Consider the following 12,465-nt stretch of genomic DNA (forward strand, 5'->3'; position numbering starts at 1 on the left):
ACTGTAACCTCTCTATACATCAGTTTTATAATAAAAAAATAAAAAAAAGACATCATAGAGAATTGTTATAATTTTTTCCTTAAATGTTGGGTAGAATTTCCCAGTAAATTTATCTGGGTCTGTTGCCTCCTAAATGGAAGGTTGCTAGTTACTTGTTCAGTGCTGTGACTAGATCTAAGTTTATTTAGATTATTTCTTTTTCTGTGAATTTTGGTAAATTGTGTGTTTCAATGAATTGACCCAATTACATCTAGCTTACTAATTTTCAATATAGCATTGTTCCTAATCCATCCTTATTACCCTTTACATGTATATGAGGTCTGTAGGGATGTTTCTTCTTTCATTTCTGATAATAGTACTTCGTTGCCTTTTCCTTATTTTCTTTTTTTATGTATTTATTTTTTGTCAGTCTTAGGGTTTGAAACTCTTGGTCTGAGCACTGTCCCTGAGCTTCTTTTGCTCAAGGCTAGCACTCTACTATTTGAGCCACAGTGACACTTCTGGCTTTTTCTGTTTGTGTGCAGAATGGAACCTAAGGCTTCATGCATGCTAGGCAAGCACTCTACCACTAAGCCACATTCCAAGCCCAGCCTTTGCTTTTTTAATAGCTAGCTTGGATAGAAACTTGCCTATTTTATTGATTATTTTCAAAGAACTAATCTTTGATTTTACCGAATTTCTCTATTGATTTTCTACTCTGAATTTAATTAACATGTACCTTAATTTTTAAAATTACTTCTACTTTGCATTTGATTTTCTCTTATTTTTCTGTTTTTTTAGGTGAGGTATTAGGTCATTAATTCTAGATCTTCCTTTATTTGTAATGTAGTTACTCAGTAACTACATACTCAGTAAGTACATATTTTCCTGTAAGTAATTGCATCATCTAAGAAATTTTGAAGTTTACATTTTCATCATGAGTCAATTTATCTTGAGAGTTATACTTTGATCCATGTTTTATTTGTGCTTAATTTTGAAGTATTTGGTAACTTTCCAGTTAACTTTACATTACTGATATTTAGTTCGCCTTTATTGTGATTTGATATTGTCTGGCTATTTATGGAAATTGTATGTTATTGTACGGCTTTGTTTAAAGTATGTCTCATGGCCCCAAATGTGGACTCCATAAGTGGATGCTCTTTGTAAACTGGGGCAGAATAAATATTCTGCTGTTGGATGAAGTAGTTCACAGCATTCAAATATATCCAGCTGACTGATAGTGCTGACTTCAACTTTATTTTTTCTGGTTTCCTATCTAAAGGGTTTGTCAGTTTCTGATACACAAATTTTTGAGTCTCCAAGTGCAATGGTGAATTCATTAATGGTTTTCCTGGGAGTCCTCCTACTTTTCAGCTCACATAGTTTCATGCATTATTGATAGGAATATATAAATGGACGTTTGTTGTATTTCCTTGAAGACTTGACCCTTTTTTTTGCCAGTCCTGGGGCTTGGACTCAGGGCCTAGGCACTGTCCTTGGCATCTTTTTGCTCAAGGCTAGCACTTTACCTCTTGAACTACAGTGCCACAGTTCTGGCTTTTTCTATATATGTGGTGCTGAGGAACTGAACCCAGGCTTCGTGTATGCAAGGCAAACATTCGAACGAGGCTATATTCCCAGCCCGAGAATTGACCTTTTAATCATTATATAATATTCCTTTTATCTTCCCTTTTCTTGCTTTTAAATCTGCTTTGTCTGAAATTAATAGGGTTAACCTTACTTTTATTTATTTATTTATTTTGCCTGTACTGGGGCTGGAACTCTTGGCCTCGGCTCTGATCCTGAGCTGCTTTTACTCAAGGTTAACGCTCTATCACTTGAGTCATGGCGCCATTGACAGCCTTTTCTGAATAGTTTATTGTAGATAAGAGTCTCATGGACTTTCCTGCCTGGTCTGGCTTCAAACTGCAGTCCTCACATCTCAGCTTCCCATGTAGCTAGGATTACAGGTGTGAGGCCACTGGTGCCAGGTATGACCTTGTTATCTTTTATGTATGATGGTATATCTTTTTTCATGTCCTTGCTAGTATTAATGTTCATGTTTAATTTCTGCTATGTGCCTTGTAAACAACATGTACTCAGCACTAATTTTTTGATCCATTAGGGTAAATGTGTCTTTTAACTGGTCATGTAGAATACTGATGTTTGAAGTGACTAATTGAAACATTTGTATTGCTATTATATTTTTTACTCTTTCCTACTTGTTGCCCTTGTTTATTGTTGCTGCCTTTGTTGTCTACACTTTTTCCAATGTTTGTGATTTTCAATAAGATTCCATTGCCTCGTCTTTCTTAGGACAGCAACTATATTTTGAAATGAAGCCATGTTTACCAGAATGTCATCCTGCTTTCAAAAGGAGTGTGCCTGGGCTGGGGATATGGCCTAGTGGCAAGAGTGCCTGCCTCATATACATGAGGCCCTGGGTTCGATTCCCCAGCACCACATATACAGAAAATGGCCAGAAGTGGCGCTGCGGCTCAAGTGGCAGAGTGCTAGCCTTGAGCAAAAAGAAGCCAGGGACAGTGCTCAGGCCCTGAGTCCAAGCCCCAGGACTGGCAAAAAAAAAAAAAAAAAAAAAAAAAAACCACACACACAAAAGGAGTGTGCCTTATTATAAGACTCCCAATTCCTCTCTTCCATTCCTACTATCATTGCTGTCTTTCATTTCACTTATTTCATTTTCATCTTTCATTTACTTATACATAATCCAAGACTGGCCACATGTGTTATGTAAAATACGTTGGTGCTATTCTTTTCAACCAACTGTTATATATCAAGAATAAGAAGGAAAGTTTTAAATTTTACCTTCATTTATTCCTTCCAGTGGTCTCTTTTTTCTTTATGTAGTGATGTTCCTAACTTATATTCTTTTTCTTTTCTCTGTATAACACTTCTTGAACTCCTTGTAAGCTATGTATACTTGCAACAACTTCCCTCAATTTTTGTTTGTCTGGAGTAGATTTGTTTTGCCTTTACTTTTGAAGGATAATTTCACCAGCTCTAGGCTGGTGGAGTGCTTTTCCTTTCAAAAATGTAAAAAAAAATCACTCCATTCTCTTCTTTTCATGGTTTCTGAGGATAAAAAGGGTATAATTCTGATCTTTGCTTCTCTATAGTTAAGGTTATTTCTCTTCCTCTGATTTAGTGCTTTATCTTTGATTTTCTTTGACATGAAAATGACGTGTGTGTGTGTGTGTGTGTGTGTGTGTGTGTGTGTGTGTGTGTGTACTTTTCCTCTCATTATTCTCTGAGCTTCCTAGATCTTGGTTTGTTGTAATTTGGTGATCCTCTCAGTCATTGTTATAATCAAATATATCTTCTATACTCTTCTTTCTACTTCTGTCTTTGGTCTTTCCATTTATAGATATGCTATACCTCTTGTACTACAGTTCTTGGATATTACACTGTTTTACTTTGTCTTTAAAAAAATACTTTGCTTCTTAGTTTTCAGGTGTCTGTTGTGATATCCTAAAGTGCGAGTTTTTTTTCCTTAACCATGTCTTGTCCACCTATCAGAAAAAAATGTTCATTTCCGTTACTGTGCTTCTAATCTCTACATTATTTTGTATTCTTCTTTGAGTTTTCATCTTTCTGCTTATATTGCCTACATGCTCTTGAATTATCAAAACTTAGAATATTAAATTTCTTAAACTAATCAATCCTAATTAATTAATTGTACTTTTTTTGTCTTTTCTTTTTTGGTACTGGGGATTGAACCCAGGACATTGCACTTGCTAGGCAAGTGCTTTGCCACTGAGCTACATCCCAGCCCAATTGTAATTAATTAAAATGTATATTAACCACTATGCCTTTAATTCAGCATTAATCAAATTTATGGATTAACTCCAACATCCCTGCCATGTCTTTAAGGTTGCTTGGTCTCTTGAAATTGTCATTTTATTTATTACTTTTTTTATTGGTATTTTAGTGTATCTTCCAATTTTTTCTTGATATCAAGTTATAATTAAAATGAATTTATGTTGTATAGGCATGCAGTGGTAAGGTGGGAGAAGAAGGAAAGTATTGTGTTATCCTAGGGCCCAAGTTCAATCTTTTAGAGCTTTTCCTCTAGATCATGAACCCCTCACTCAAATATTTCCCAAGGTTTTTGTTGTATTTGGTTTTCGTTTTCCTCCTTCCCTTGGGTAGGACAGGATGACTACAGTGGGCTGCAATTAGGTCTGAATGTTCAAAAAATTTATTAGATTGAACTAAGTGACAATCTATAATCCTATTACTTGTGAAGCAATGATTGGAGAATTAAGTTTGGAGATGAGTTTAGACAAAACAATTTTCAAGACTCAATTTTGATCAATGGTTGGGCTTGGTGGCACCCTCCTGTCATCTCAGCAACAAAGCAAAGCACAGATAGGAGAACTGAAGTCCTGACTGGTTTGAGCAGAGAGTGAAACTCTACCTTGAAAGTAACCAACTCTCAAAGAGGTTGGTAGCATCACTTGAGCAGTAAAGCACTTGTGTAGCCATTGGTAAGGCCTTAAGATCAAGTCCTGATACAGCCCCAAACCTCATAAACAAATAAGAAACAAACAAATGCCAACAACAAAAAAAGCCCACTTAAAAATGGTGACTGATAACATAGGGAAAATAGTGTCATTTTCCTCAGATAAGTATAGGTTGTCCCTTCTTATTCACTGTTGTCCCCAGTGTCAGCCAGGCTCAGCTTAAGGTCAGGCTCTTGAAAGTAACCAGCATTATGGCAGCACTAAGTTGAGAGTAATATCGTCTCAGAAATTTGTTTCAGAACACAAGGTTGGCTTAGGAACCTTCCAAAATCTACAAGATGTGCCAGGAAGTTAATTTCACACAAATAAACCATGATAATCTATCTGCGAAAATAAAGTGTTTTTAGGTACATCTTTGCAAGATTGAGGATATTTTGTCACCTTCTATTGGTGACTTTTGTCACCAAAAAGCACTCTTGAAGGACAGAGATGTGTCTCACTCACCTTTATTTCTCTATATCATTAACTACCTAATAATACGTACAACTGAACATGATACCTGTGAAGCATTGATTTTCATTCTTTATGTAAGAGAATAATATATATATAATTTCATATTATGCATATGTATGGATAGAAATGAAAATTATGTCTATATTAGATTCAGACACATAGTTAATTATTTGTAAAAAAAAACAATTAGAGTTGAGTTAATATCATAGCATATAAGTGCCATCAAAATACCTATATAAATCATGCTATGTTACAAACAGTACAAAGCAAAGCAAAGCAAATATCTTTGCTGAATTTTAGGCTTTAACTGATAGTACCTAGACTGCAACTAAACTTTGGAAATGATTTAAGCATTGACTTTTTTTGGACAATGATTAGAACAATCAGTTTTGTATTTCTGAAACTAGGTTCCCGAAACCAAGTTTACATAATAGCAAGAGATTAAATTTCCTCTCTTGGGGGTCTGTCAAACTCAATTTTCATAATATCCACCAATTTAAAAATTGTAAAAGTTTGCAATCATCAAGTCCATTTTTCTGCATGAGTAGTTCTTAGTTGTGATTATATGACAGAAACAATTGTAGAGCTTTTAAAAAATGTATTATCTGCTCAGACCCTACTTCAAGAACTGTCATCAGCAAGCTTGTTTACAGCCTTAACACTCTATATGATAGGCAACTGCACAGGAGCTTCAGTGAAAGAACTACAACCATATCCTTAGTGCAGAGGGAGTAGCATGCTGTACTCCATCATACTGACATCATAGCCCTCCTGCTTTTATATAATCTCTTTATTTATCCCTTCTTTATTCCCACTTTGCATTGTAGAGTGACAGGCCTCAGTAAGTGGTTATTTTAATACATGCATAAGTATTCTAGATACAGACCAAGTGGAAAGAAACAATAACAAAATACATAAGAAAAAGTGTACAGTAGTAGTGTGTAATTGTTAGCAATATTTCAAAAACCGAAACAGTTCTCTAAACCACAGTCCGATGATGCATGTCTATGATGGGAGGATGCACAAATAATTACACTACTCGGTACAACTTCAATTCAAGAGTCATATACAATAATCTTGCTAAGGGGCTGGGAATATGGCCTACTGGCAAGAGTGCTTATCTCGCACACATGAAGCCCTGGGTTCAATTCCCCAGCACCACATATATAGAAAACAGCCAGAAGTGGCACTGTGGCTCAAGTGGAAGAGTGCTAGCCTTGAGCAAAAAGAAGCCAGGGACAGTGCTCAGGCCCTGAGTTCAAGGCCCAGGACTGGCGAAAAAAAAAAAGTCTTGCTAAATAAGTCTGAAAACATGTTATTACTTAGTATGCTCAATAGTTTATTTATATTAGGTATTTTAGTTATTTATTTATTATAAGTAAATAATAGTTATTTAGTTTTTCTTTATGAAGTTTTAATAATTTTTATACTAGGTAACCTCATAATCACTACAGTTTTATAATAGAATAAAATATCATTGTATTTATGCCCTGCCACGTTTTCAGTAGTGAACATGAGATAGCACTAAAGTATAGAAACCCAGAAGTAGTAAACAATTGGCTTAATTTTGTAATTTTTAAAATTAATTCTCACTTTTCTTTTGTTAGGTTGGTGATACAGCAACATCTTACCTAGCCTGTGGTTTGGGAAGGCTGTATTATATATTAAAACAAATTTTCTACATCATTTCAAAGAAAATTATGCAGTGACAACTTAAGACCCAAAACTCTGATATATTGATATAAAAAACAGCTGTGCAATAACTCCAAACTTTGGGGGCTGGGAATATGGCCTATTGGCAAGAGTGCTTGCCTCATATACATGAAGCCCTGGGTTTGACTCCTCAGCCCCACAGTGCCAGAAGAGGCGCTTTGGCTCAAGTGGCAGAATGCTAGAAGCCAGGGACAGTGCTCAGGACCAGAGTCCAACGCCAGAGCTGGCAAAAATAAAATAAAGTTCAAAAAAAAAGTAAAATAAAATAAAATAAAGTAACTCCAAACTCTGAAATATTTTGGCACTCACAGTATACATACACCTTCACATATGTATATAGTGAGATGTGTGTGTGTGTGTGTGTGTGTGTTACTAGTGTGTATTTTCCTTTAACTCATTAATTCAGCTTGGAAGGCATGGATATAGAAGATGGAAAATAGTCACAAATAGATACGTTATTTGGATAGAAAAATCACATCCCTTCCTTTTAACAACTGCCTTCACAGTCACCAAAGGTTCCATTAATCATTTGTCAGCATAATGAAAATACATCCTTTACCTTTTCTTTGAAGTGTATACTTAAAATATTTTGCTCTACTGTGATTGTTCTGAGATTATTTGTTTTCTTGTACATAATCCTTTTGCATAGAAAAATTAACAATTCAGCCATCTTCAGTAACTCTTAAAAGGTTTTGGATTTAATTGATTATGTAAGGACACTTTAGAGAACAGATCCCATGAACAAAGGAATATTGCAGTGTTCTAGAGTGACTAGAGCTCAATTAGACTTTTAGTGTTGCAAGCTATTAACGAGAGTTATCTTTGGAGGAAGTCTAAAATGAGATTAGCTGTTGTAAATTTAAGTGGAGTATAGACATTGGCAAATTGGAGTTTGTTTTCAAGTTGGCCTGAAGAAATCAGCAATCAACAACGTCATGTAGCTGTTATTTTAGGAGCTCAATTTTAAAAACCATTTCACTATGAAGGTACTTGAAAACACCAAGAGCCACAATTAATTCAATGTTCCACAGGAGTTAGCATGAATATTTTCGGTAGTTTATAACTACTCTTGAGTTTTACATTGATTTGTCCATCTAATATTAACATTTTATATTAGAAAAAGGCAATATTGTTCTTATTTATACAGGAACAACTAGAAATTCTCTAGGCTTTATAACCTGCTCAAGACTGTACCGTAACATGGAAAGGACTCAAAATTTTAACTTGATGACTAAATTCAGAACAATACTCGGGCATAAAATCATTACTGTATTAGTGGAGTACTGTGGTTATAGTTAAATATGGGTTTACTCCTGACTTCCCAAGTAATATCTGGAAAAGCTATTTGAATATTCAGAATTTGAAAAGTGCAAAATCTACCTATCTATCCATATATCTCTGTAGAGATGTTGCCTATGAACATACATGTATACATATACATTTAAGGGTTATATTAAAATAATATAAAGGGAGTCAGTAAATGTCCTTTCACTTTTCAAAAAATGGGAATAGGTACTTTCATTTCACTATATTTTTTTTAAATTTTCCAAAATAATCCAGAGACAAAAAAGTGGACCAAGCGCAACTGCCAAAAGCTTATTATTACAAAACAACTGGGATTCGGGTGATATAATCCTTAATTTGTCTTTTCTTCCTTTAAGTAGAGAAATTCTAGAAATTTTAGAAATCAGCAAGAGGAGAAGAAAATGCAAAGACAGTGAAGGAACAACAGACTGTTTGGAAGGATTTGTGCCCAGAAGTGTTCATACTTTCTGAGTAGATGTTGAAAATAGGCCCAATATCTGAAAACACTTGCCTTCTAGACACCAGTCACAAAGAGGTTGGAAAGTAGGAAACTCAGAAACGGAAGTCTTGTTCTTGGAATGAGGGAAATGTTTGGAAAAATAGGTACCCCGTGAAGGTATCATGGCAAGAGTGAAAGAAAAAAAAATGCAGATTGTTTTGTTTAGTTTTGTTTCTCTTGTATTCCCTTCCTGTGGTTGTACCCCCCACCACCACTATATCTCATCTGAATACCCTGTATACTGTTTATACAGGTATTACAACTGAGGAAGAGAGAGGGAATATCAAAGGAGAAAAAGACAAACCATTCCAAAAGCAAGACTTACAAAACCCTTTGGTGTAAACCAACTGCACAACTCTTGGGGGGAAAGGGAAAAGGAGAGGGGGAGGGGGGAAATGAGGGAGGAGATAACAAGTTGAACAAAAAATGTACTCACTGCCTTACATATGAATCTGTAACCCCTCTGTACCACACTTTGACAATAAAGCAAAAAGTTTAGTAAAACAACAACAAAAACGATCCAAGAAGGGCTGGGAATATGGCCTAGTGGTAGAGTGCTTGCCTCATATACATAAAGCCCCGGGATCCATTCCTCAGTCCCACATATATAGATAAAGCAAGAAGTGGGCTGTGGCTCAAGTGGTACAGTGCTAGACTTGAGCAAAAAGAAGCCAGAGATGGTGCTCAGGCCCTGAGTTCATGTCCCAGGAAACAGAATATTTTCTAAGAATTAGAGGAAGACCTAAAGGATGATAAAATTTGGTCTTTAGTAAAGAAACTGCACTTTCTTGTGGAAACAGAAGAGGGAGCTGATGAAATAAAAATTTGGTATATATCTGGAAGAAATCAGTAAATCTTGCAAATTCCTTTAACATTCACTTAGAATTATCTGTCCTCATTTGCATGGGAAATTCATCAACTATACTATAAGTAGTGTAGAAGTGACAGAATCAATTAAAATTATCATATGAAGAAAACAGGAAATACTAGAGAGGAATGGATCTGGATCAGAAAATCCATGCTCAAGGATAAATCTACTTAAAATTTAGTGTTCTTTTCAATTATGCTTATTCTATGAAAGAAGTGAGGCATTGTAGTCATGATTCAAGGACTAGAAAGTTGAAAGTACAGTTTTCCAAGTTAATTCACCATATTTGGAAATTTTTCAGCCATTCAAATATTTTAGGAATCTTTAAGATTTCATCATAATAGAATTTAAGAAAAAGTTAAAAACATCTGAGAGACATTTACTTCTCTACCTGCAAAAGTAAAACCATCAACATTCCTTGGAACAATATAACACAATTTCAATGGTATACAATTTAACATTCACAATGTACAAGATATAGTTCACATTTATTTGACATACAACAAACTATGTTAAAAGAAAAACATGATAAATGTTGGCATTTTCAAGCAAAAATTTTATTTAAGAAATTCTTCAGTCAAGAATTTTAAAGCGACTCATTACATTTTAAAGAAGAGTTGAAAAAGCCAATATATGCTTTTAGAAAATTTTATTTGCATAAATCAATTGTACAGTGGTTCCCTGATGTAATATTTATAACATGTATATAACATAGTTGGGTTAAATTCATTCTATTACTCCTCCTTAATAATCACTATCCCTTCTCCATATTCTTTTTTTTAGAAACAGTTTTAGGTAGGTTTCATTATGTTATTTTCATACATATTAATAAATGAGAATATGGTCTATTTCAGCAGAAAGTAGGGAAACAGAAAACACAAAAAGATATTACAAAGTAAAATAAAAGTGTTATAAAATATCCAGTTGTTATAAGTAATACACAAAATGAACTTATTTGAAGGATCAGTATAATAGTGAATTTGAATATATATCAGTAAAAATTAACCAATATAAAGTAGAAAACAAAAGGTACTTAAAAATAAGGGAACATGTAAGATCTATCATACAATAATTACAGTCTTTGTAGGGAAGAAAAAATACTTGACGATGTAATGGTTGAAAATTTTCAAAATTTGGTGAATTTGCATATATAAAAATGTAGTATAACCTAAGCAGAAAATATATAAATAAAATGATTCCTTAGAACATCAAAAAGAAATTGCTAAAAATCAACCAAAAAAAAAAAAAAAAGGCAGAAAACATGGTATAGAATAACAATAATTTGAATGACTATAGATTTCTCAATAAAAAGTATGGAAGCTGGGAGACAGTGGAATGCTACATTTCACATGGAAAGAAAAAAACATAATATGAATTCTCTATCCTTCAATAATAAATGTGGAATAAACTTTTTGAGGTGAAGGAAAATGAAGAGCAGTTATTTCAAACATCACTTTAGCATGAGAACTGAATAAAGTAAAAATTTAAATATAAAAGGGAACTCTACCAGATAGAAAAATCAAATATTCAGGAAGGAATGAACACCTGAAATGGCAAATATTACATTAATTACAGAATACTGTGTGTTCCTTTTATCTTGCTAATCATATAAATGACTATGTTAGAATTTTTCAGTTAAGGTTCATAATGTATGCAAATATAGTACAGAAAGACAAAAGAAAGTACTGGTTGTCATTAACGAACTACGACAGTTGAAAGAGCTTTAAATTTATGCTAAATGATAAAATACTACTTCCAAGAAGACTATGAAAATTTAAATATACAAAATAATCTGAGCAACAATTGATAAGAACAAAATTTTTTTGTGCAGCATAGGAAATTAATTTTATTTATTTATTTATTTTGAAGGGCGAAATTAATTTTACTAGAACTCTACAAAGCAATAATGCTAACTAGACAAAAGGTAAAAAGAAAAACAGCAAATCAGAGGTAACAAATATTTGTAATTCATCCAAAACATCTTAAAATGCTTAGTTTTTCATATGATTTCTGCCAAAAGCCTTTATTATAGAAATATCTTTAAGAACAGAAGAAAAATATCTCTGAACTTATAATCAAGCATCATTAGTTTTAACGTTAGCAAAAATATTATATTTCTTAATTTCTCAGCAATACTTATTTGTGGACAATATCAATATATCAAAGGAGTTAATGCATGCATTTTAAAAGTAGAAATAAAACTAAATTATACTTTTAAAATTATTTTGATAAAGAGTATCAATATATTGCTCAGGTCACTCTTGAATCCTTAGCCTCATATGATCCTTTTGCTTTGGTCAACCATGTAGCTGGAACTGAAGGAGTATGCATATATCTAACTAAATAATACCTTTTATGATAGGAAACTATAGAAAATAGAGCTATATATCCTTTTACATTACTTGCATAGCCATGAGTGAAGTTGAAATCTATGGAGGAAGAAAAACTATAAAATGAAAAGTATCTCATTAGTGGAATTAGTCAATTGTAGTCAGGGACTACAAATCCCCCAAATCCTGAAACACTAAATTAATATTGTAAGAGAAGTTTAATAATTTAATCATAAAGCTGCAGTATACCTTTAATTACTACTAAAAACATTTACAACAATTTAATTGCTTTGTGCAATTTCCTGTCATTCCAACTCTGATTTGTTGCAAGGGAAGAAATATTTTGAAATGTCCAAATTATGACCTTGAAAAAATCACAACAACATCTTCAGTGACACAAGTGTGGGCCTAAGTAAACAAGATAATTGCATGCATTTCCAAGTTCTTCCTCCTTAGCATCAACTTATTAGTGTACAAAAAATGTGTTGATAAGGTCTAGATAAACTCCACCGTTGTAGTACAGTGCTGACTTGTATTTTCTGACGTAAATTTTGGTAGCTTTACGACCATTATATTTTTTTCAGAAGTGCTGTAGATGTAGAATATTGGCCCTAAAAACATTTCCCTCACTTTACTAAAATATAATTAATAAATAATCTTGGACATATTTATGGCATATTATGTGTATACGGTGTGAAATGAGCTAGGCTAAGTAACAAATCTATCATCTCACATATTCATACTCTTGTGGTAAGAACAAAAATTTGTGTTTCC

This window comes from Perognathus longimembris, chromosome 2 (genome assembly GCF_023159225.1).
Source record: "Perognathus longimembris pacificus isolate PPM17 chromosome 2, ASM2315922v1, whole genome shotgun sequence".
NCBI lineage: Eukaryota > Metazoa > Chordata > Mammalia > Rodentia > Heteromyidae > Perognathus > Perognathus longimembris.